Consider the following 25,353-nt stretch of genomic DNA (forward strand, 5'->3'; position numbering starts at 1 on the left):
GTTTCCTTCTGCAAAGTGGGCAAGAGAGCAGGTCTACTTCCTAGTTATTGTCACACGAAGGTAATAATGGTGGAAGTGGTGAGCGCGGTGCCTCGCACCCAGTAGGACCTCCAATAAATGCCAGGCTTCTCCCCTGCCCGCTTCTGCAGGAGGTTATATATCCCAGGTGTGAGTGAATCTTGGCTGCCGCTCACAACTTCCTGGGCAAACACCCAACTTCCCTCAAAGGGAATGCCCGGGATCAAATTTGAAAATGGGGTTGGAGAGAACTTCATTTTTTTTCTTCTTTCTGGGGCAATCTGTGTCCCCCTTAGGAAAAATACCACTACCTTGTATGAGGAAAATTGTATGTTTTTAAAAATTTCTCCTCAATTCAAAGGATTGAGAGATTAAGTTTTTGCCTCTTTGCCTCTTTTTTTTTTTTTTTTTTTTTTTTAACAAGAAATAAGCTTGCTCACACTGAAAAGTACCGGCATGAAATAAAACAACTCCCCTTCTGTTTCACAGCCAGCAGGTTTTCTTCAACACCCCAGCCCTGGAGAGCCACAGATTGCGCAGCGGGCAGACTTTGTTGAACAGATGAACAACTGTGGCTTAATCTGTTTGGGGAAAAGAAAAAAAAAAAAAAGTCCTGAAGCAATTGATAAAGAGGCTGAGAGGCTGAGGTCAGTGTGAAGGAAGAGTAAATGAGGCCAGATCGGGGAACGTTGAAACCTAAGCCTCCTTCACCCCCTGTGCTGAATTGGGTGTGTGAGGAACAGTCGGGACGAATCTGCTGGGAGGGGGACGGAGAGCCTCCTGGATGGCCTGAGCTTGGAGTTATGTTTTCATTATTATTCAAAATTATTTTATGTCATTTCTTCCTCAAAGGTTTTTTTGTTTTTTTTTGTTTTTGAAAACTGTACCAGAGTATAACAGAAAAGTACATGAATCTTAAGTACCGGCAAGTGAGCGTTCATAAACTGAACACATCGTATAACCAGCACGTGGGTCGAGAATGGAATATTAGCGGCACCCCAGAGCCCCCCACAGGGAGAATCGCTCTCCTGACTCATAACCTCATTATTTTCAGTAGCTCAGACACATTCATGTGTGTTCTCCTAGAGACGCTCCACACATATACAAGAATACAGATGTTATTATTTTGCACAAATGTAAAAATGTATTTAAACAAATTTTTTAAAAATATTTATTTATTTTTGAGAGACAGAGCATGAGCAGGGCAGGGGCCAAGAGAGAGGGAGACACAGATTCCGAAGCAGGCTCCAGGCTCTGAGCTGTCAGCACAGAGCCCAATGTGGGGTGGGGCGGGGCTTGAACTCAAAAACCTCTAGATCATGACCTGAGCCGAAGTCAGAGGCTTCACTGAGCCCCCCCCCCCCCAAATAAAGATGTATTTTGCGCACTCTGTAGCCTATTCTCCAGGACGATCTGCCTCTGGATGTTTCCACATTTATCTCAAGGATCGTTCCATATCACTACATAGAAAGCAGCTAAGTTTCTTTAGTGGTCACATAGCAGTCCATTGTCGGGATGTACCACAATTTAATTTTACTAAAAGGCAAAGAGGTTGTGTTCAACCTTTTTGGAGCTGGCCTTTTTTTTTCCTTTTAGAGTATTCTTGAGGCATCTTTGTTGTGCTTTAGATGGAAGGTGGCAACCAGATGCTGCTCTCTGGAAGCCTTAAAAATACTGCTAGTAGTTCTTCCTCATTTCTGAGCCGTGTTGGGTGTGGTACCACCTGGGGTGGTCGCCTATTTTATTGCCTTGTCCTGTTAGGACTCAGTTGTTCCATGTTTGAATACGTATCCAGGAAGTGGAAATAATGTCCCTGACACCCCCACTTCCTTTTCTGGCAAATCAGTGTCCGGTGAACGGATCCGACTGCTTTCACCCACCCCTTTCCTTCAGTCAGCTGCCTGCCCAGCATTGTCCTGGCTGAGACCTGGAGGTTTGGGAACAAGGGCCTCAGGAGCTCTTCCAGACGGGACTAGTTGGAGGAACTACTGTTCTTTTGGGTTGAACCAAGCCCTCCCTTTCTGCCTGCCTTTTCCTTCTGTGGGTCTTTTCATCTCTCAACTCCAGTCCGGGCCCCAGGCTCTGGACCCTCCCTGCTCTGACCTCAGCTCTCAGAATCATTGAGACTTGGTGCTAGTTCGAGTCGGCGCCTACTTCTTTCTCCTCCGAGTATTCGCTCTTTCGATTTCTTGCCGATCATATTTATAGAACAAAAGACTTTGTCTCCTTAAGGCCTTTTGATCCCCTGATGGGAGGAACAGTTATATATTTGGGAGTTGGGGCGATCTCCTCCTCGTCTCCCTCCTTCACTACCAGAATCAAACCCGTCCTTTCCCAGCCCTCAGGGGACGGGCAGGAAGGGACAGGCGTGGCTGGGTCAGGACCTCAGGGCGAGGTGGGAGTCACCTACAGCAGAGGGGAAATGCCACCAGCTTGTACGAAGGGTGCCAAGGCTGAACTATAGAAACACGCCCTCGGAAGGCAGGGTCACAGGCAAGTATCAGGGAGGGAGCAACTCCAGTTCAGGGTAGGAGGGAAGTCCTCGGGGGTGTAAGACCGGGAGGTGAGGATCGCTGGCTCACCTCTTGGAACTGGCAGCCACACCTTCTCTGAGCCTCAGAGAAGGCAGTAACAGTGACCGCCTTGTAGACTTGTAATAAAGATGAAATGAGTTGATATATAACCATGGTAAGCGCTCTATAAATGTTAGCTCTCATTATTATACGAGGTGGCCCAGACACAGTGGCCCCAGTGCTGATTACCGGTGGCCAGATTGGCTCTGTCCCTGCTCCATCTCTCCCCCTGTGACTTGGCCTTGGCCTAACAGACAGCCCCGCCTCTCCCTGCCCGAGCCAGTTCTTGGTCTCTGCATCCCCTTTCACGCCCCTCCCTCATGCCTGCTCCCTCCACCAGGGAGCCCTCATTCTTTGCTCTCCTTCATCACTGCCTGTCCCTCCTTTCAGGAGGGGCAAGAAAGCCCACAGCAACCCCTGGAAGATGAAACCGCTTCTTCTCCTAGTGCTTTTGTGTCTCGCTTGCCCCTTAATCTTTGCATTGTCCAGTCTCCTTCCAAACTCCCGACTCCAGGGGTCTCCCTGCCATCCGCCCCCCCCACCCCCGCTTTGTGTGCCCTGAGGACAGTCTGGTGGGAGAGGAGAGGATGCACAATCCTGACACCTGGGGACTCTCCTGAGATCAATGATGGCTAACACATCTCTACCTCCTGTCACCTATTGTCCGTGCAGGAAGATAAGAACAACAGACCTGAACAATTTACCCCTGAGGACCTGCTACACACCCTGCATTGTTCCAGGCACTTCACAGTTTACTCTTTCAATTAATCCTCGCAGCAACCCTCTGGCCTGACTATTAGAACCTTTCTGTAGATTTTCAAACTGAGGCTCAGAGCAAGTACATATCAAGGTTTCATCACTGCTTAGTAGTCAAAATGGGATTTGAACCCAGGTCTGCTTGACCTCAGAGCCCAGTAGGACTTCTGATAGTAATAACATTTTACATTCTGTTTTGTATTTGGATCAACTAGCCCAGGAAGTGGTGTTTTCTACTTTTGAACTTGGGATGCCCAATGGATTAGCTGAGGATTGCAAGCTTTGTCTTGTCCACACACAGATTTGATTTTGAAATAGCCAGATTGTAGATTCTCGAAAGTAGTTTTGCCAAGGGTTACGTGGGTGCATTTGTTTTCCCAAACTTCTGAAATACATTCCTCTGTAATAAATCTCCCAGAGGAGAGCAAGAATTAGAGAGACGGTGTCCAGGGGCTCCCCACCTCCAGGGAAGGGGCTCATCAGGATAGAGGCACATCACAGAAGGCATGGACAGGAAAAGCAGTGGATAGAAAAGGGTGCCTCATCATGTGGGCTTCTAAAATGGCTTGAGAGTTGTACTCAAAGCGAGCAATGCTCACCTTCATGGTTAGCTTAAGAGCACTAGCTTTCAAAGGCATCCTTCATAGCTCCCAAACAGTCAGAGATGTATGAAATGTCTAAGTGGAGTTTCAGTCTTACCTTCGACCTGAGGTCTCTCCCACCTGTTTCCCTCAAGGTTTGAACTACTCGCCCTCTGGATTTTTGCCTGAAGCTCTCATTTGAGCATGGTCTGTCTAATGATATCCCTAGTTTTCTAGGATTAAATAGGGGGACTGCTCTGGATTGAATGGTGTTCCCACAAAATTCACGTCCACCCAACAACCTCCAAATGTGACATTATTTGGAAACAGGGTCTTTGTAGACGTAATTATTTAAGATGAGGTCATCCTGAATTTGTGTGGGCTCTGAATCCCATGACTGGTGTTTGCCTAAGAGAAAGGAGAGAGAGAAATCACACAGGGACACAGGTGAGGAAGAAAGCCATGTGCTGACAGAGGCAGAGATTGGAGTGAGGCATCTCCAAGCCAAGAAACACCAAGGATTGCTGGGACCACCAGAAACTGGAAGAGGCAAGGGAGGATTCTCCCCCAGAGCCTTCAGGAGAAGCGTGGCCTGCTGACACCTTGATTTTGGACTGCTAGCCTCCAGAACTGTGAGAGAATCAATTTCTGTTGTTTGGAGTCACCAGTTTGTAGTAATTTGTTCTGACAGCTCTAGGAAACCAGTACAGGGATCTCATTTGGCTCTTTAAATAAAAAGCTTCTTTTATTATGAACATGTCCATAGGCTTTGTCTTGTTTTTAAACAAAGCTCCCTGGGCCTCAATTTTCTCACCTAGAGACTGTTTGTTAGTCAGCTACGGCTGCATGAAAACTACCCCAGACCTCAGAGGCACAAAACAACGAGCATGCGTTACCAGGCTCCCAGGTCTGCGGGGTGGCTGGGTGGCTCTGCTCCACATACGTCTTGCTCTTTGAGGACCACAGACCTCCTGGGCGTCTTCTTAGGGCAATGGCGGAAGGCCAAGTAGGGAAGCCCCACTGTGTAGGCACATGTAAAGCCTCTGCAGGTGTCACATCTGCTAACATCCCATTGGCCAAAACAAGCCAGAAGACCAAGCCCAACATCAGTGGCATGAGAGTACCCTCTGCTCACAGCGAGAGGGGAAAGGGAGTGAACACAACCATAATCCCAACTATCAACACAGATGGCATAATACCTGCGGCTATAGACTGAATGCCTGTGTTCTCCCAGAATTCATTTGTTTGTTGAAACCTAATTACCATTTGGAGGGGAGACCTTTGGGAAGTGTTTAGGTCATGAGGGTGGAGCCCTCACGCCCTTATGAAAGGGACCCAAGAGACCCCCAGAGAGCTCCCTTCTGTTATGTAAGGACAAAATGAAATAATAGCCATCCACGAACCAGGAAGCCAGTCCTCACCAGACACAGAGTCTGCACACAGAGTGACTTGATCTTGGACTTCCCAGCCTCCAGAAATGAGAGAAATAACTTTGTGTGTTTGTAAATATCAGTCTGTGGCATTTTTGTCATAGCAACCCGAATGGACTAGGACGCCTATTTAACAGGATTATTGAGAAGTTTCTGTATGTATAACTAAATTAGTATAATGATTAATCAACTTTTATTGAATGCTTATTATGTGGTGGACACTGTTCTAAGTGCTTTCTAAGAGTTTTGGTTATCTATTGCACACACAAAAAAACCCCTGAAACAAACAAAGAACAACAACAACAAAAACCCCAAACTTTAAAACTTAGTGACTTAAAACAACTTTTCTCACAGTTCTGAGGCAGGCTCAGCTGGGTGGTTCTGCTCCACAGGTGTCAGCTGGGGTCATTTACTCAGGTGTATTCAGTTGGTGGCTGGACTGGGCTAGAAGAACCCACAAGGCTTCACTTTCATGTCTAGCGTCTTGGTGCTTCTCCATCTGGCTAGCTTGAGCTTCCTCACAGCATGGTGACTAGCCGTAATGGACTTCTACGTGACATCTGACTTCAGAGGGATGAAATTAGAAACTGCAGATCCCTTAAGGCCCTACTTTAGATATTACACGGCACAACTCTGCCCAATTCTATTGCTTTGTGTTAGTTTCCTATTGCAGCTGCAAAAAAAAAAAAAAAAAATTACCAGAAATTTAGTGGCTTAAAATAACACAAATACATTACCTTGTAGTTCTGGAGGTGAGAAGTTTAAAATGGGACTCATTGGGCTAAATCCAAGATCTCAGCAGGGCTGTGTTCCTTGCTGGGGACTCTGGAGGAGAATCCATTTTCTTTCCCTTTCTGCTTTCTAGAGGATGCCTGCATTATTTGGCTTGTGCCCTCCTTCTATCTTCAAAGCCAACAAGGGCTAACCCGATGTCACTCTGACTCTTCTGCCTCCCTCTTAACTCCTAAGGACCCTTGTGATTTCGTTAGACCAGGTGGACAACCCAGGATAACCTCCCTACCTCAAGGTCAGCTGGTTAGAAATTTTAATTCCACCTGCAACCTTAATTCTCCTTTGCCGTATAACATTAGATAGTCACAGTTTCTTGGGACTGGAACACAGACATCTTTGGGGGCCATTATTCTGCCGATCAGTCGAAACTAGTGACAGGGACAGTCGAGGCTCAAGGGGAGGGGATATAGACTATTCGACAGGAGGAATAACAAAGCTTCTGTGGCTCTTTTTAACCAACAACAATGCGGATTAACTCATGCAATCCTCAGAACAGCCCCACCAGGTGGGTACTAGAATTATCCACATTTGAAAGTAGAAAACGGAGAGCAGAGGTGTTCATTACTGGCTAAGTTTAGCCAGCTGGTAAGCAGGAGAGCTGGGTCTTCAATCTAGGCCGTTTGGCAGTGGAACCAGAGCACTGTTGTGCCTGGCCTTCCTGGTCCTCGGCAGATGTTTGTTTTCTCCTTCTCTCATTTTCTCAGCCTTTTAAGAGGCTGAGAATCCCCTATAGTTCATGATACACATGCATCTCTCAGACATACACCCACACGCACAGAAGGGCTATGGTAAAGTCCCCTTAATAATCAGGGTGATGGAGTGATACCTATTTAGGTAAATATAAATTTGGTGTTGATTTTCCAATCGTGTTCTGACTGGTTATTAGTTTTCTTGTGATTTCTCTACCTGGGTTCTGAATTGTCCATGCAACTGCCACCTAACTTCCATACCCTTTTTTTAATGTTTATTTATTTTTGAGAGAGAGACAGAAGGTGAGCAGAGGAGGGGCAGAGAGAGAGGGAGACACAGAATCCTAAGCAGGCTCCAGGCTCTGAGCTGTCAGCACAGAACCCCACTCGGGACATGAACTCACAAGCCGTGAGATCATGACCTGAGCTGAAGTTGGACGCTTAACCGACTGAGCCACCCAGGCGCTCCTCCATACTCTTGACTTGTTGATGGAAACTCAGTTCTGGCTGCTAGTCCCTATCCTTAGATATTGTTTTCGTAATATGTGGGTCCTTTCCCCTCTCTGATGTGGCACTGGCCCCAGCGTTTCCTACCCCCACCCCAAGCCTGGACTAGTCTCTCAGAGCAAACCTTTGCTCTACTTCAGCTGGAATTTCCCATAGTGCAGGTCCCAGAACCAGAAGTTATGGGGCTATGCCCAGAGTGAGTGGAAGCAGCAGCATCTAAAATCGGCCTCTTACCTGGTGCCTGTCTGGTTCAGTGAGTAGAGCATGTGACTCTTGGTCTTGGGGTCATGAATTCAAGCACCATGTGGGGTGGGGTCATGAGTTCAAGCCCCATGTTGGGTGTAGAGCTCACTTAATAAAAAAAAGCGGGAGAGGAACACCCTAGCATCGTCTTGTCTGAATACATTCAAATTTAGGTGGGTTTGAAATCAAAGTGTGTGGAGTACTATGTATCATGGTACATCGCCAAGTTCTCTATTTCCTGCCCCAGGACCTGCAAGAAGACGAGCCCGGTGTCAAGACAGTCTGGCAGACAGACGTGGATGCATGCCTTGTAAATAGAGTCATGCTTTTGGATTCATTCACTTGTTAGACAAATATTTGTTAAGAACTTGCTATGAATCAGTCACTGTGCTAGGCATAGAGGACAAAGATGAATAAATTGGATGGTTCCTACCTTCCAATGGAGTCCACAGTTAATTACAATTATTATCCACATTTTCTACCTGGGCATGTAGAGTCTGAAGATGTTAATCACTACATATGTCTATCAGTAAGGCAAGGTGTTTTTTTCCTGAAATTGTCATTCAGAAAAGAGGCAAGTGCTTTTATCTTTGGGTCTGTAAAGGAACAACACACTCTTGTGTGTCCCCTTTACTACTCTTACTCAATACTTAAGACATTTCTGGTCACCAGATGTGTGGGTTTTCCACACACCAAGCCCATGTGACACAAGCTGGGTGTCCTACAATTTAACTCAATTCTTTTTTTTCAAATTTTTTTAATCTTTATTTATTTTTGAAGGAGAGAGAGAGAGAGAGAGAGATAGCATGAGCATGGGAGGAACAGAGGGAGACACAGAAACTGAAGCAGGCTCCAAGCTCTGAGCTGTCAGCACAGAGCCCGATGCAGGGCTCAAACGCATCATGGACCACGAGATCATGACCTGACCGAAGTCGGACACTCAACCGACTGAACGACCCGGGCGCCCCTGTTTGTTTATTTTAAAGGTGACAAAGGGAAATTGCATGCTGATTTGTTCCTTGCAGGCTGTCCTACTGGGGCTGAGGTTATAGGCATCTTTTAATCCTTCTCAGGAAGTAAACAAGAGAACAGGGAAGATTAAAACTCATGTTGCTTAACAGGGAGAATGGACTATAAAACCTGAATCCAGAGCTGTTCTTAGTCAAATTAGTCCTTTTTCTCAATCTTCAGTTAAACGTCAGTCTTTTCTCTCTTAGTTCAGTGCTAAAAGTGATTCACAGGTTTGAAAAACGAATCCTCCATTGTAGTAGGTGCTCAATAAATGCTCTGAGTTGAAATTGAATGAAGTAAGTGGACCACGGGGCCAGGGACTTAGATTTTATGAAGTTTGGTCTCATTGGAGAATTAAGGCAAACACATTAAGGCAAAAAAGTCTGACCCATCTGACTCTGCCCTCCTAGTTGTTTCACTTTGGGCAAAGATCCCACACGTGCCCAAACAGAAGCTGGCACCAAATATAAGGCAGACCTAAACTTTCCAAAGGGGAAATCCTCCCATAGCGTTTTGGTCAACCTGAGCACAGAAAAACCTTAGTGACATAGATAAAACTGTGACATGCTTATTAAATTTATGAATTATTATACATATTTAATATCATTTATTCAATTAATTAATTTATACAAAAAATTAATTTGTAAGTATCACTGTTTTCCCACTCTATTCCATAAAACAAATCTATTCCAACTCTTCACACACCTCTTGGTCATCAGTGTCCTCATTGTCCCTGGAGCCATTTATTAGGCATTCACTCTCACTTCCATCTGGATTGTTGGGGACTCTCTTGGACCCTGCATGGGATGCTGTCACTGGAAATTTTTTCCCAAACTACAAAGTACCCATTCGCATAGCATTGGCCAACTCATGTTTTCACTGGTCTCTCTGACATAACTACTCACCGTTCTGCTTTTTCAAATGATCATAAAAGGTTTGTTTATGACAACTTCCAGCATCGCAAATGTGAAGTTACTTCCCCAGGAATAACTAACAAATCGGTGTTACGTTTCTTCACCTTCTTTTGCACTAAGTCAGTGATCTCCCCAAGCTTCCAAAACTAGCATGAATTAAGAGTATTTTAGGCCAAGATCTTCCTCAATCCATAATATGGTTGTTAAGCATAAAGAAATTTAGAAAGGGGCGTCCGGGTGGCTCAGTCGTTGAAGCACCCGACTTCGGCTCAGGTCCTGATCTCACAGTTTGTGAGTTCAAGCCCCACATCAGGTTCTGTGCTGACAGCTCGGAGCCTGGGGCCTGCTTCAGATTCTGCGTCTCCCTCTCTCTCTGCCCCTCGCCTGCTCACACTCTTTCAAAAATAAATAAACATTTAAAAAATAATAAAAAAAAGAAATTTAGAAAGCATTGGTGTAACATGTGAGACACTGTAAGGATCCTATGATATTGTGATTTATATTAAGATATAGATATAGATACAGATATAGATTTGGTCTTTGTCCCCATTTCTGGTAGAGAGCTCCTAAAACCCTTGGAATTTCCTAAGTGATAACAGGAGGAAAAAAGAAATGGGTGTCTTTTGTTATTCCTATAAAAAGCCCCTTCAACCGTACCTGAGTTTACATTAATGAGGTGATTTTTGGAAAGTCCCAAGATGAGCTTAGGATGGGGGCTGGTTGCTGGGGGAACATTCTCACCCCTCTTTCCCCACACGCATGACCTCTGGGGAGGGGAGAGGAGCTGGAGGTTGAACTCATTGCCAGTAGCCAATGATTTCATCAGCCTTGCCTGTGTAATGAAGCCTCAATAAAAACCCAAGGACAATAAAAACCCCTGTTGCCCCCACTCGCACTCTGTCTCTTTCTCTCTCTCTCAAAAATAAACATTAAAAACCTTTTTTTAAGTAATAAACAAACCTCATTAGTCTTTCGGGGGAACAGGATTTTATTTTTTTTTACTTATTCTCTGCAGTATCATATAAATTTTCTATATGAGCATGGGCTGTCTTTAATAAGAACAAAAAACCTACAATATTCATTTTTGAAAACACACAACTATTAGGCTACAGAATTCCAATTTCACTTTCCAGACTTGCATTGAACCCACCTCACAATTAAACTCTTTCCCTCCTGGGCGTCTGGGGGGACTCAGTCGGTTGAGCATGGGACCCTTGGTTTCAGCTCAGGTCATGATTTCACACCCGCATTGGGCTCTGTGCTGACTGCATGGAGCCTGCTTGGGATTCTCTCTCTCTCCCTCTCTCTCTGCCCCTTCCCCACTCATGCGTGCATTCTCTCTCTCTCTCTCTCTCTCTCTCTCAAAAATAAATAAATAAACTTAAAAACAAACAAACAAACACCTCTTTCCTTCCAATTAATCCAGGCTGAGAACCAAGCACCTGCCTGTGGGAAATACCCTCAGGGTTCCCCTCTTTTGGGATCTGTTTGCCACCCAACCCCACCTTCCCACAAGATGCCAAGTATGTGTGAAGGAAAAGGAACAGAAAAATGCTCCAAAGAGCTTGAGCTATATGTTGTGTGTGTGTGTGTGTGTGTGTGTGTGTGTGTGTGTATGAGTTCAATATTATTATGTCTCTCTGAGACTTTCCTTTAAGGCCACATTCTTACACATTTATCAAGGTCCTATAAGTTCTGTGAAATAGAGTAGAAGACCCTGTGTGACCCAGAGCAAGTCGTGCATCCTCTCTGAGCTTGAGTTTGCTCACCTGTAGAATGAGTGGTTGGATCCAAAAGGAAGGGGAAAAGAACATGGCTTGGGCAGACAGACAGGACTGAATTCAAATCCCAACTACTTACTTCCTGTGAAGATGAAATATGATGTATACTCTGTACTGTGTAACATACACGGGTCCATCCTATATGCTAAAAAAATGGTAGCAATGGTTTTTATGATAATTACTACTACTATATATATGAAAGAGCCTATTTCTCTTAAAATAAAACCATAAAGCACAAGACTCTCAGCTCAACTGCACAAGCTGTTCACTGCACAACTCCAGGGTGCCATCCACATAGAATACAATGTCTAGTGGTACCTTGAGAAAGCTTCGTACAAATTTTAAATATTACTTTTATTAAGAATCATTGAGAGGAGTCGGTTAGTGTCCAACTTCGGCTCAGATCATAGTTTCATGGTTTATGAGTTCGAGCCCCACATGGGGCTATGCACTGACCGTGCAGAGCCTGCTTGGGATTCTCTCTCTGTCCCTCCCCCCACCTCTCAAAATAAGTAAATGAGTTTTTAAAAAGAATAATAGAGAGGTACAGAACTTTTAGTGTTGTAGTAGGTACAGGGGAGGCTCCCTAAATTAATAAAATAGGTAATAAGAAAACTCCCTTTTTTTAAAAAATTTTTTTCTTTTAACGTTTATTTATTTTTGAGACAGAGACAGAGCATGAATGGGGGAGGGTCAGAGAAAGAGGGAGACACAGAATCCTAAACAGGCTCCAGGCTCTGAGCTGTCAGCACAGAGCCCTACGCGGGGCTCAAACTCACAGACCGCAAGATCATGACCGAGCCAAAGTCAGCTGCTTAACCGACTAGGCCACCCAGGCGCCCCATAAACTCCCTTTTTAAAAAAGGTCCTGGACCTTCTGGTCAGGACTTGTTAAAGAGAACAACAAAACGCCAAAAATCAGAGTTCTGCCTTTATGAGTCTATCAGTCACTCAACTATTTTTAAAAAGTTTATATCTCTATCTCTATCTCTATCTAGAGAGAGAGAGAGAGAGCATGAGTGGGGGAGAAGGGCAGAGGAGAGAGACTGAATCTCAAGCAGGCTCCAAGGCTCCATGCTCAGCGAGGAGCCTGGTGCAGGACTCGATCCCACGACCCTGGGGTCATGACCTGAGCCAAAATCAACAGTCAGATGCTTAACCAACTGAGCCATGCGGTGCCCCATCAGTCACTCATCTTTAAGTGATTTGTTCTAAGTGTCAGTAGTGAGGGACACTAGGGAGAGAGTTGCTCCTAGGCGTTTCCCTCCTCAAGCTGGGTGAAGGGCCCCAGTGCACTTGATATGGTTTTCCTACCATTAGGAAGACTGGAAAAGTTCAGAGGAGAGGTGCTGTTTGCCCCGCTCCTCACAGTGAGCAAGGTAAACGCTGCGAATGAGTAGGCCTCTGTCCCACCAAGGGCCTCAGAGGGTCTCTCCAGCAGAATGGGGCCAGCATAGATGTAGTGGAAAAAGAATTGGCTTGAGTTATTTTCAAGTCTCTTTTAAGGTCTCTTAAGTTCTGTTTGCTTTATATTGTCTCTCTCTCTCTCTCTCTCTCTCTCTCAATCTCTCTCCCTCCCTCCCTCTGCCCCTCTCACCCACTCGAGCTCTCTCTAAAATAAGAAAGAAAGAAAGAAAGAAAGAAAGAAAGAAAGAAAGAAAGAAAGAAAGAAAGAAGGAAAGGAAGGAAGAAAGAAAGAAATTTAACAGAACTATAGTAAAAGCTTTGTTTTTCTGACCTTCTATTAACTGGAAATATCCAGTTTACTACGCATCTACTCTCCATGAGATTAACTGCTCTTCCTAGAGATGACCCAAGGCACTGAAAGATTCTAAAGTCCTGAAGTCCTGATCCTCTGAGAAAGTCTGAGTTCTACGGCACCACAATTGGGTGTGAAGCATATATTACTGCACGCCAAGTCTTCAAATGATCGCCCTTTATCAATCCAAGTAATTGATGAACCTGAACATCCCATTCCCCAAGCATGTCAGATAACAAACATTTCTTGTACTTAGTGGTGAGGCTCAACTGTGAGAGACATAGCATGGAAGGAGAAAATTTGCTCCTTCCATAGCTCAAGTAAACCTTCATGCCAAATAAATCTCTCCAAGGCCGATTTCAGATGAATGATGTTCAAGATGAAACAAAGTGATGAGCCTACATGGAAACATATATCCCTTTTCTATATACATTTATAGACAGATGTCTCTGGAACTCAAGAAAATGCCTTTCCCTCCATCAAAATACCAACTCCCCTACAATTTCTTGGCAGTTCGCAATTAGAGCATCCTGGAGAGACTGCATTATTTTACCTCAAATGTGTAGAAACACATTGTTCTCAGAAAGCTGTGTTCAAATCTATTGAGTGTTGGCTTGTCCGATCTTTGGGGTCATCCCAGCTGTGCAGTAAATGCTGGTTTATCCTTCTGGATATCACGGAGTCATCCAAAGTCAGTGTCCACACAGAAGTTGGGAATTTGTTTGAATAACATCGTTATGCCTACAGGAACGTGAATGTCCGTGGTGGATTGACGTATAGAACATGGTTAGATGTTGACGGGCAGGATGGAGGGCAGTAGGGAGAAAAGTTAAAGCAAACAAACAAACAGGGAGGTCATCTCAGAGAATTAGGAAATCCGGATCTTTTCTTTTACAAGCCTCAGATCTTTCTGGGATTCCATGTGGCTTTCATTTCTAGCTCCTTGTCTTCTAACAAAGACAATGAGGATGGTGTTTAAACTAAATGTGAGCCCTTCCAAGAAACAAGAGCTCCTCCCTTCTCCTCTTTTAGTCTAGTAGCAGAATTTTCTTTTGCACTATTAAAAATGGCGTGGGCCACCTTTTCTCCAAAAACACACGAAGCTGTGGCATAACTCTTTCCCAAATAATTAATCTTTCCAGTGGAATCTTTCAAAGCCCCACGTTTCCTGTTATTTTATACAGCTGCAATTTGTAACTGGAGCTCCTGCCCAGTGTTCCATGGGCAGAGCGCCAAATCCCCTACATTTCACCTACCAAGGTGCCCCGCACAAATAATCCTTAACCGCAAGTTAAACAGTTAGGTCCTGTTCTAGCCGAAAAGAAAAGCCCAAGGAACAAAAGACTTTTAACATGTTTCTGTGTTAAAATTTTAGTGGATGCTCACAATATTTTATTTTCCAGCGTCAACATTTGGAAGTATCACCATGACGCCACAATAAAAGAAGTTTCAAACATGGATTGGTTCTTGTGTCAGGCTATTATTTGTGGATCACAAAAGCGACACCCTTTTCGTTATCTGGAAGCCAGAAACACTGAATTGCTGTGTCAGACCAGCCTTGTTTCCTTCCTTGTCTATGAGCTGGAGGACCAGAGCTAAGACTGGCTGGAGGGTAAGTAGAGAGGCAGAAGTCAGGAGGTTGGCTGTGACCCCCTTCCTTCTCTTTGCATTTCACCTCTTCCCTCCACCCAGTTATCATTTCTCCAAGCTGCCCGTGAGGGAAGTTCTCTCAAGATCACTAAGTTGGGAGTTTCTCCTATTTTAAACTCTCTCTATTCTCCTTCCTACCTTTCCAACTCTCATCACACATTTCTGCATATAACCTGCCTCCTAGTTTTCAAAAATTGAAGCCATTGAACCAGACCCTCAACTTCTGGCTGCAGCCCCACCTACCCTGACACCATCCCCCTTCCTTTCCTCCCATCCTGGCTGATGCTTTCTACCCTAAGGTCAGGCCCTGGGTTCCGGATCCCAGCCCCTCTTTTCCTCTCTCGAGCCTGACACTATAACATGTCTCTTCTCCCCTGTATACTCATCCTTCTCTGACACTGAATCGCTCCTATTTACACTTAAACACACTCAAGTCCCTCTTAAGATAACACAAAGGCACCCATCTCAACCCACACTCCCTTCCTGCTATATTACTCCTTCCCAGTAAAACTTCTCAAATAGGTTATTATGCTACTCTTCATTTTCATCATTTTCCCTCACTCCTCAGCCCCATGACTTTGGCTAAAATGACTAATGGCCACCATGTTGCTAAGGCAAAGGACTCAGTACTCACCTTTCCTAGTCTCCCTGGGACCCTTCTCTCCTGAAACCCTCTTCCCTGGGTTCTTCTTGTTTTCCTCCTACTCCTGCCCTGTTCTTTCTTTACTTTCTTTCCATTACCATCCTTCTCCACAGAGCTATTCAATGTTTCTGTTTCTTAAGCTAAAAATGATTTTCTCACTCCATATTCAGTCACTACCATCCACATCGATAGCGCCAATTATCAGACTCATATATTCAGTTGCCTACTCAAAATCTTCCCTTGGACTTCTCGTAGCCCCAAGTTCAAACCCCAAGTCATAATCTTTCCTCCTAAACTTGATTCTCTACCTCAGATTCTTATCTCAGCAAATGATGCCACCATCTACCGGTTGCTCAAGTCATAAACCTGACATACTTGGTAACTTGCTCTATTTCTCAAATCTAACCATTCCCTTAGGCCTGGTGATTTCACCTCCTAAAATTTCTCATATCCATTCACTTCCCTCCATTTCCACAGCCACCACCAACCATGGGCATCATCTGCTCTCTTCTGGACCATTTCAATAGCTTTCCAACTGGTTTCCATACATCCATTCTCAACGCTCACTTAACTGTTCTCCACAACGTTGCTACACTATGTCACTCTCTTGCGTGGATTCTTTTAATGGTACGTAGGACACAATATCTGTGTGCCTCTCAGACTCCCTGGACTCCTTCCTTTTATTTCTCTGGGTTGGGTGTTTCACATACACCTCAACTTCCAGGTTTGGTTGAAATGCCCCATCTTGGTCATGACCACTGAGGGGCTGAGTGATGTACTCAGCACAGGGGAATTAGCTTTCAGTAGAGTGAAACATGAACAATGGGCAACGGAAGCTGGGAGAATACTAGGCAGATAAATCACTCCCTCCTTTCTCTCTGATAAGAAATGCTCTGAAATATGGTTTTCCTCGTAAGCTTTCTGGAGAAATTCTGTATGCTGGACAAACACACCACTTTAGTCTTCAACTCAGAATTGACTTCCTAGAGGTCCCGAGTAAGACAAATGTTTAGGATAAAGACCAAAATATTTACCCAAGACTCTACATGGATTGATTCCTACCTACTTCTGTAGTCTCTCTCATCTCCTATCACTTTCCCCTTATTTTTCTATCTTCAGCTACAGTAGAGAGTTTTCTATTCATGCCAGATCCTCACATGCCAGAAAGTTTATCTGGAAAACTCTTCCTTTCCACGCACCCACCCCCTCCTTCACCTGGCTAGCTGTTTTTCCAGCAGATCTGTTTCACTTCCTTCACTTCCTTCCAAAGGAAATCTCTGTGGTCCTCTCCCTGCTCCTGCTCCTGCTCCCCACTTTTTTCTGTTTCCATTGCTAGGGACTATCAATGATCTGTGTCAGGGTTTGACTAGTGTCTGCCCCCTCCCCACACTGATTGTAAATTCCATGAGAGCAGAGACAGCATCTGCCTTGACCCCTCCTTTGCATCCTCAGAGCAGAGCCTAACACTCAACAACATATACGGAGTAAACAAGCTCTTCAGATCCAACTCTCCTGTTTTATAGCTGGAGAAGCTAAAAGCAAAGAGATGAAGGGATTCATTCAATTGAGCCCATCAGTGGTAGAGCTTGGCTGTTCTTATACATTCTTTTTCAATTGAAAATCATCCTTCTTAATTCTGGAAAAAGACACATAACAGACAGATCAATGAAACAGAATAGAGAATCCAGGAATAGACCTCAATACCTCTGTCACATACAAAAAGTACTCATCCTCATTCATAATAAAATAAATGCAAATTAAAAATGAGGTGAAGGGGTGCCTGGGTGGCTCAGCTGGTTAAGCACCGACTTCGTCTCAGGTCATGATGTCGTGGTTTCCGGGTTCAAGGCCCACGTGGGGCTCTGTGCTGACAGCTCAGAGCCTGGAGCCTGCTTCAGATTCTGTGTCTCCCTCTCTCTGCCCCTCCCCTGCTCGTGCTCTGTGTCTCTCTGTCTCTCAAAGATAAATAAAGGTTACAAAAATTTTTTTAAAAACGAGGTGACTTTTTTGTATCTTTCTAGTTGGCAAAATTCATAAAATTTGGTAATTTCCTCTCTTGGAGAAGGCACTCACCAGTAAAGTGCCAAATATATAAGAGTAAATATATAAGTGTTTGTGAAGTACGTATTTAAATTGTATTCTTTCATGAATGACAGTGTGACATTATAATAGGTACAAAATCACAAGAGCACATGTTCTCTGCAATTCAACTAGCAGTTCAACTTTGGGGTATTTATCCTACAGATGTATTCGCCCAGAAAATAATAATAAAAACATACAGTTTATTCATTGTAGCATTATTTGTAATAGCGAAATATTTAATGTGCATTATTTAGGGACTGGTGAAGTCAATTATGGTATTTTCACACAAAGGCATAGTATGTAGCTGTTTAAAAAAGAATGAGGTAGTTCAATCCTTCTGAATTCCATATTCCTATCTGTGACTATTGCATATTTCCATTGTAGGAATATTCCATATCCCTATATATTCCATATTTTTGTATATACTAATGTGGGACCCTTTCTACAATATACAAGTAAAAACCGAGGTGGCCAGTAGTTATATAATTGAGCCCCCATCTGGGTTAAAATGAACAAAACCTACAAATAAAACCAACTGCATTGTTAATGAAACTCAGTGAGGTCAATGCCTTCTTAGAGTTTGTCTTTCTTACATTGAATAGCAAATACTCCATTAATATTTTTTATGAAGTTCAATAAGAAGAAACGACGTAAGGGGAAGGGGGCAAAGGGAAAATGGACAAGTAATCATTGTTTATGCTTGTTTGCCAGTTGGGTGATATCTCATCGAAAGAGAAAGTGAAATCTGCCCGTCAGTATGATGGTTTTAGATCATCTGCGGATTTTTGTTGTTCTCCATGAATTAGTTAGCTATTCCCCATGGGAATTGAAGAGTTGTGTGTCCTTGATTGTATCAACTCCTTTCTGCCTCAACGAGAAAAGAAAAGATACTCAGTAAAGCTTTGTCTGCCCAACGCTTATTCAGATCAGGTCTCTGTTATTTGCATGTCCTCACTACTGGATTAACCCGATTTCTCACTCACGTATCGCATCAGGAAAATCAAATGAAAAGATGCTTATGAACTGGCAGAAAGCTTGGCTCATGCTAAAGAAACAGGTATAATTTGATTAAATCTAGGATTTCGTATTGCTGCCTGCATGTTCTTTTGGAAGACATATGACTATATAGCTTAGACCTGGGAAGTACTAACTGTGAAATCTGGCTGATGCCAAAGTAAATATCTGCATGTTTTCCTGTCGAAATGCTCAGTGTGTGTGCTCGCCCTGCCTCAGTGGGGACATTACTGCTGCAGAGGCGCTTATGTTATTTTTTCCTGGAAGGCTTTTTTTCTAAAGTAGTATTCAAGTGTGTCGATATGAAACATGTTTTCTAGTGTGACAAAGGCCCAGTGATATTAATAACATCAGGAAGCTGTTGTCTTCCTATCCTGAAATCACTATCTTAAAGGCAGTGAGAGTCTTTTCCACTCACCAGAGAGCAGGTAAAGGGATTTTTGCAGGATTAGCCTTGACCCTTTGGCTTCATCTTAGATAGATAGATAGATAGATAGATAGATAGATAGATAGATAATAGATAGATGCAGATGGACAGACAGACAAGACAGACAGGCAGACATAGAAGATACATATGTAGGTAGTACACAGCATTGCTTTAACTAAGGAGAGGTCTGGAATGAAGACTGCGTTTCTCAGCTTCTCTTGTGGCTGAGCAATAACATGTAAATGATACTTTTGAATGGGTCTTTCAAGGACTTAAAGGAAGCTGAATCTGTTGGGATGAGTCCATTTCTCATCCTTTGGGTTTGATGGCCTGTTAGAAGGCTACTGCAGCACAGAGATGAATAAGGCACAGCCCCTCTCCTTGAGGCATTTATAATGAATCGCACATTAAAGGTATGAAATGACCAGAATACAGAAGAAAAAGGAATTGATTCTGTGTGGAGGAAACCCACAAGGCTTCACAAAGAGGATCCGGTCTAAGCTGGGCTTTACAGAATGGGTTATAATAATAAAATCTCAGATTTGTTAAAGACTTACTATGTTCCAGGCGGTGTACAAAATGCCTCCCAAGCATTATCTCATTTACTCTATGTGACAGCCCTGTGAGGAAGGTATATGATTATCCCCATTTTACAGATGAAGGAACTGAGGGGCAAAGAGGTTAAATGACTTGCTGAAGATTAGAGAGGTCGTAAGTGGCTGAGCCAAGGTCCAAACCTCAGCCCATCTGATGTTCCTAAAGCTCAACCCCCAGGATTCGGCGGTGTGGACCGACATGGATGGAGCGATGGGGAGAAAAACACATACAGGCTTCTCACCTCCATCATGAACTCCAGTAACAGTCAGTGCAGGCAATTCAATCCAAGCGGGTTGTTAGGTAGAGATTAGGCCAGTATTGCCTAAAGTATGTCAGCATATTTGGCAGAACATCAGTCTTTTAAGATGCTCTGCAAAAACATTAAAAAAATGAAAATAAACAAAAGACTTACACACATTAACATATAAAGGTCCTGAGAAGGCCTATGGTAAAGAAACATGCTTAATATTATTTTATTTTTTTAATGTTTATTTATTTTTGAGAGAGAGCATGAGCAGGGGAGGGGCAGAGAGAGAGACAGATAGAGAGACAGAGAGACAGAAGATTCGAAGCAGGCTCCTCGCTAACAGCCATGAGCCTGATGTGGGGCTCGAACTCACTAACCATGAGATGGTGGCCTGAAATCAAGAGTGGGACGCTTAACCAACTGAGCCACCCAGGCGCCCCAGAACTCTCTGATTATTGTACTGACTCAGTTTTATAAGCAAGTGCCAGCACCAAGCAATCACATGCTACAAAAAAAAAGCACAATAGTTGATAGTTCTTTTCTAAAACACTGTTAAAGAATTGAAGCCCTCTTAATAATTCAGCCTGAAAAACACTGGGCAGAATTATGTTCAGTCCTTCCCTCTCAAGATGTCTTTGGCTAGTGCAGGTACTAATAACTGGATTGTACTACCTTTTTTTTTCCACTTGACTTTCCAAATAGAAACAAAATAGAATCCCGTTAGCACCCCAGGAATACACTTTCTGAGGAACATATTTTGGGAAAGCCTGCTTTAGACAAAACAACCAGTTGAAAGAAGGCTTCACTTTGCGTGACTGTTTCGGTATTGAATAGCTATAGCTTTGGACTCTATCTGGGTTTTTTTTTTTTTTGTTTTTTAAAGTCATCACATTCTAAATGGAAGGACTTCATAACCAGTCCTAGTTGTGACTCCTACTATGTCTGTGATACTAAACCATGCACACACACATAAACACACATGCACAAAATACTACAAAGCTTAACACAGGGTAACATGGCTGTAAAGTTAAAATCAGATCAAAACCATATGAAGCAAGTGACTAGGTTATTCGAGGCCTATTGGAAGGAGATGAATCTAAAAGAGATGCTTGCTGTATAGAGATGCAAAGTGACAAAGTAATAAACCATAAAGCACAACAGCAATTTAGTTTCCCTGTCTATGACAGCAGCTAAAATGAACACCGCATGCCAGGACACTGCCAACGGTATCTTCTAAATTAAAGAAAAGAAGAAATGATTTCATTCATTGATGCTTCAATGGCTAGCTAAATATTTATACACCCCACAAGCACTGTACTCAAAATTTACAGTAGCAAAGCAGCCTGCAGCAACCAAAATATTGATTGAGTCATAAAAACGCGAGGTTATTAACCCAAATATCTTCTTGCTTTGTATAAAACTAATTGCCAGGCCAGGGAATGCAATTTCTGAGACAATTACCAGGAATGGGGGCTTTAATGACTTTCTCTTACTCTTTGCATAAATAAACAGTAGCTGCCCAATCCAGGGCACTGGATGAGTTTCCTTCGGCAGCTCAGAGTTAATCAAACGCATTTCTCGCCGTGTGCCCAGGTGATTCTTTACCTGAAGCTAGGCCCCGTGTGCTTCGGCAAATGTGAAATGTGTGTTCCTGAAACCGTATACGTCCTCGGGCCAACATCCTATCTGATGATACATTATCAACCGTAAAGCTGTGTGAAGGAAAACAAACATAAGCGTAAACTGCCAAACGACGCAAGGCATCTCTATTACAAAAAGCCGGCGTAGTCATTTGCTGGTGTGCGTGGAAAGCAGAAACTCCAGGCAGCCTTGGGGTCAGCAGGGGAAGGTGTCAGGGAAGACTTGGCAGTTAGACGGTGTGCTTCCTGCCCGAGGCCAGGCACCCCTCCCCCCACGTATCTCAGAACATAGCCAGGCATGGTCTAGCTAGTGGCTACAGGACAGGATGGACAAGGAGGAGTCAGGACCTGGAAGCAAATCTTCCTCCTGGAGCGGACGGGCTCCGGGGAGACACGACCAGCTGAAGGAGCAGGGAGAGTAGAGCTTGATCTCTGGAAGTGCGGTTGTGAAGCCAACTTTGGTAGTGCCCGCAAGGAGTCCGGGTCGGGCAGCTCCACACAGAGCAGTGGAGATGTCCCAAAAGACAAGCAAAGTATGAGAGTCAATAATCCTGGAGTGGGTGATATTCAGAAATCCAGGAAGAGGGCCATTTACCCTGGGGAGGTAGATCAGCAGGAGCCAGGACCCAGGCACAGGCTGTAGGGAGGGCTTCTAGGTAGGCAGAGGCCCAGGTTAGCAGAACCAGACAGGACCCCAATGTTTGGTTGGAGTATAAGCTGGGTATTGTTGCTGTTACAAAGACACCCGACATAGCATGCCTTAAATAGTACAGAATCTCATTCCTCTCTTGTGCAACTGCAGCAGTGAAGGACACCATGGCTCCGTGAGGTTGCCCAGGACCCCAGGACCCCTCTGCTCACCGTGTTCACCCTTGTGTCTGAGACGGCTGCTCCGGGAGTCCTCTCCGCTTGGTCACGGCATGCTGACCAGCACCGTGATGGAGTTCTGGGCGGTGGGAAGGGAAAAGAAAACAAGGCAGTGGTGGAGAGAGGGGCAAGACACTTTATTTTGAAACCCGGGAAGCAGAAATTATGCACATCACTTCTTTTCTTTTTTTAAATAGTTTTTTTAAGTTTATTTATTTTGAGAGAGACAGAGTATGAGCAGGGAGGGGCAAAGAGAGAGAGAGAGAGAGAATCCCAAGCAGGCTCTGTAGGGTCAGTGTGGAGCCTGACACGGGGATCAAACTCACGAAGCTGTGAGATCATGACCTGAGCTGAAATCAAGAGTCAGAGGCTTAACCCACTGAGCCATCCAGGCGCCCCCACACACCACTTCGACTCGTGGGCCAAACGTGGTCACGTGGCCACTCCCAGTTGTCAGAGGGACTGGGAGATGAAGTCCCTACCTGTGTGGTAGGGAGGAGGGTGGTAGTAGTAGTTTCTTGTGGCTCCTGTAACATAGTAGCAAAAACTTGGCGATTTAAAACAACAGAAAGTGATCCTCTATGGTTCTGGAGGACGTATGTCCAAAATCAGTATCACTGGGCTGGAATCAAGGTGTGAGGGCGGCTCTTCCTGTGGAAGCTCCTGGGGGAGGATGCCTTCCTTGCCTCTTTCAACCTCTGATGCCTGCTGGCCTTCTAGCATTCTGTGATTTGTGGCCACATCTCTCCATTCCCTGCCTCTGGAACCAGATCGGCTTCTCTTCTGTCCAGGTAAAAATCTCCCTCTACCTCGCTGTTACAAAGATACACGTAATTGCATTTTTAGGCTCCTTCCAGATCATGGAAATCCTCAATCACATCTGCAAAGATCTGTTTTCCAAGTAAGGTAACACTCGGAGGTTTCAGGGATTAGAAACTGATATTTGGGCCGGGGAAGGGGCGCACATTATCCAGCTTGCTACAGGGGTACTCTATTGCTAAGAGGAAAAAGGAGAAAACGGTCTCTGCATCACTCAGCAATCAGAATCAGGAAACTCTGATCAATGCCGTGAAACCCACTCAGGGCTGAGTACCAAAGAATCTGTGTCTAGCTCTTCAGGTTTTCCTGGCTTGGCTCTAGACTGGTCTGGAGCCTGCACTGGGGCCAAGTCAGGCAGGTAGCCCTGGCCCTAGGGAAAAGAGGGCCACTAAGCAAAGGCAGTGTGTGCCTTGTAAACAGTATCACCCATAGAGAGAAACTTGGTAAGTGCTACCCAAGGACACATAGGAGGTTCTCAGACCAATAAATCAGTACCGAGGCCTCAGCAAAGCACTGTTTGCAGATCACAGCCCCTTAAGACAGAAAATGCCTTTCACCTTCACATCCGTCACCCTCCTCACCCCCGAAAGGCCCCAACAGTCCAGATGCTTGTAAGTGAAATGGCGAAACCCTCTTTCACCTACTCCCCCGTTCCACTCCCCAGAATTAACCATTGTTTGTTAACAGTTTGATCCTTCCTGACTTTTCTTTTTTCCCCCTGACTTTTCTTTATGTGTTTATAAACGCACACACAGAGGGAAATACAATGGTGCCTTTTTACATAAAGAGGATTGTGCCATACATGTGTTTTATTTATTCACTTAATAATATGTCATAGACATCATGGCTTGTCAACGATAATAATAAATTCAGTACTCACACGGTGCCGGGGGAGATGCTGAGCACTTTCCACATTTTTTATTTCACATCTCACACCACCTTAGTAAGTAGGTACTATTATTTTCCTCTCTAAATGATGACCGACATTCACAGGGAGCTCAAGTGACTGGCCCAAGGTCACACAGTCGGTGAGTGACTGAGCTAGGGTCTGAACCCGGCTTGCTACTACCTGGACCCCCATCTGCTAGCATACTTTGCTATCACACAGACGTCCTCGGAAATCTTGTCAGGCGGCTCTTCCGCCTACATCAGCCGTGGCACCAGACAAGCTTAACTTTTGCATCACCACCTCTTAGACTTCCCTGGAAACTGCAGTGGTCCCCCTGGTTGCTGGACAGCTGGCTGTCTTGTAGGGCACGTGGCTTCAGCCACCCCAGTCTGTGCTGGGAGGGAACCCTCAATTCTGTTCCAGCGTTTGCACCTGCCCTGGTTCCAGTCCCTTGGCGTCTGCCCCTCGGTCCCTACCTTCTCTCTGCCTCTAAGTTTGCTCTCTTAAACCCTAGCGGGTTTGGCCCAGGATCTGTCACCCTGCTCAGATAAGCTGGCCTTACCTGGCACCTTCTGCTGGAAAATCTACGATCGTGAATGGTAGTTTTTGACTCTTCCCTAGGGCTCCGAGCGGGCGCTGCTGCTTTCTGCTGCAAAAGCCAATAGAAAGTCTTTGTAATCATCAACCTTTCCTCCTGGGTCTCCCCGTTGGCCTGAAGCAGGCAGTGAGGGCCTGGTACCAGTGAGACCTCTGCTCCCCTTCTGGACCATTACCATGGAAACAGATGCCGTAGAGAAACCACATCCCCCTTCCTGTCTGTTCGCATTCCCCAGGTGCTTACCTTCTCGGGAGCTCCGTCCCTCTCAGTTTCCCTGTTGCCTGCCTTCCTACCATTGAAACCTTCTCTCACGCACCGGCAGGTGGAAATGGCTGAGAATGTAGGTGCCCAGCCCAGCGTCTTCGGTCTTCCTTATGGACACCAGGACTCCAATGTGCGGCTGAGCAGTCCCTGCTGATCGACACAGACACAGACACGGGTGTTGGTTAGTGGGGCAGAGAGGCTTTCCCCTTCAGAGAATTTGAGGCTTGTGGTCTGATCCCAGACCTTTGGAAGCTAAGGGTGTGCCGAGGCAGAATAAATTGCTCTGAGGTGCCCGGAGAAAAGGCCTCGGTTATCTCAGCTCTGCCTTGGTGCAGCTGCTTCCGGTGAGCCCTGCTCACAGTCCCGCCCTTGCCAAAGCCGGCCTCCTGGCCTGTCACCGCGTGGTCTTTGCTCCTTGACCTAGTTGCCTCAGGCCTCACCAACTTGAGGACAGACAAAGCAAAGAAAGCAAAGAGGTTGCCACAGAACGGGGCCCCTGAGGCACTGCGGCCTCAGGATGAAGTCCGGGCAGAGGTTCCGGGTGACCCGTTGACCTCCCGTT

The 25,353-nt window shown here is 44.9% G+C and overlaps 1 long non-coding RNA gene across 6 annotated transcripts; it reads right to left on the reverse strand.

Annotated features, from left to right (window-relative positions):
* Positions 1-444: 444 nt before the first annotated feature.
* Positions 445-25,258, reverse strand: LOC147582475 (uncharacterized). 6 transcript variants are annotated; one of them, XR_015249169.1, is made up of 7 exons: positions 24,771-25,258; positions 24,492-24,578; positions 22,216-22,300; positions 21,703-21,810; positions 21,320-21,426; positions 19,709-19,837; positions 5,533-6,031 (listed from the first exon to the last, which is right to left on the reverse strand). It is a non-coding gene; the product is annotated as an uncharacterized LOC147582475 (long non-coding RNA). The 6 variants fall into 6 exon arrangements; XR_015249168.1 differs by lacking the exons at positions 5,533-6,031; positions 21,703-21,810 and adding an exon at positions 445-599 and having other exon boundaries at positions 24,771-25,251; XR_015249167.1 differs by lacking the exon at positions 21,703-21,810 and having other exon boundaries at positions 24,771-25,250.
* Between the last annotated feature and the right edge of the window lie 95 nt (positions 25,259-25,353).

The sequence above is a fragment of the Puma concolor genome, chromosome A3, assembly GCF_028749965.1.
Source record: "Puma concolor isolate L17-30 chromosome A3, mPumCon1.1.hap2, whole genome shotgun sequence".
In the NCBI taxonomy this organism is placed as follows: domain Eukaryota; kingdom Metazoa; phylum Chordata; class Mammalia; order Carnivora; family Felidae; genus Puma; species Puma concolor.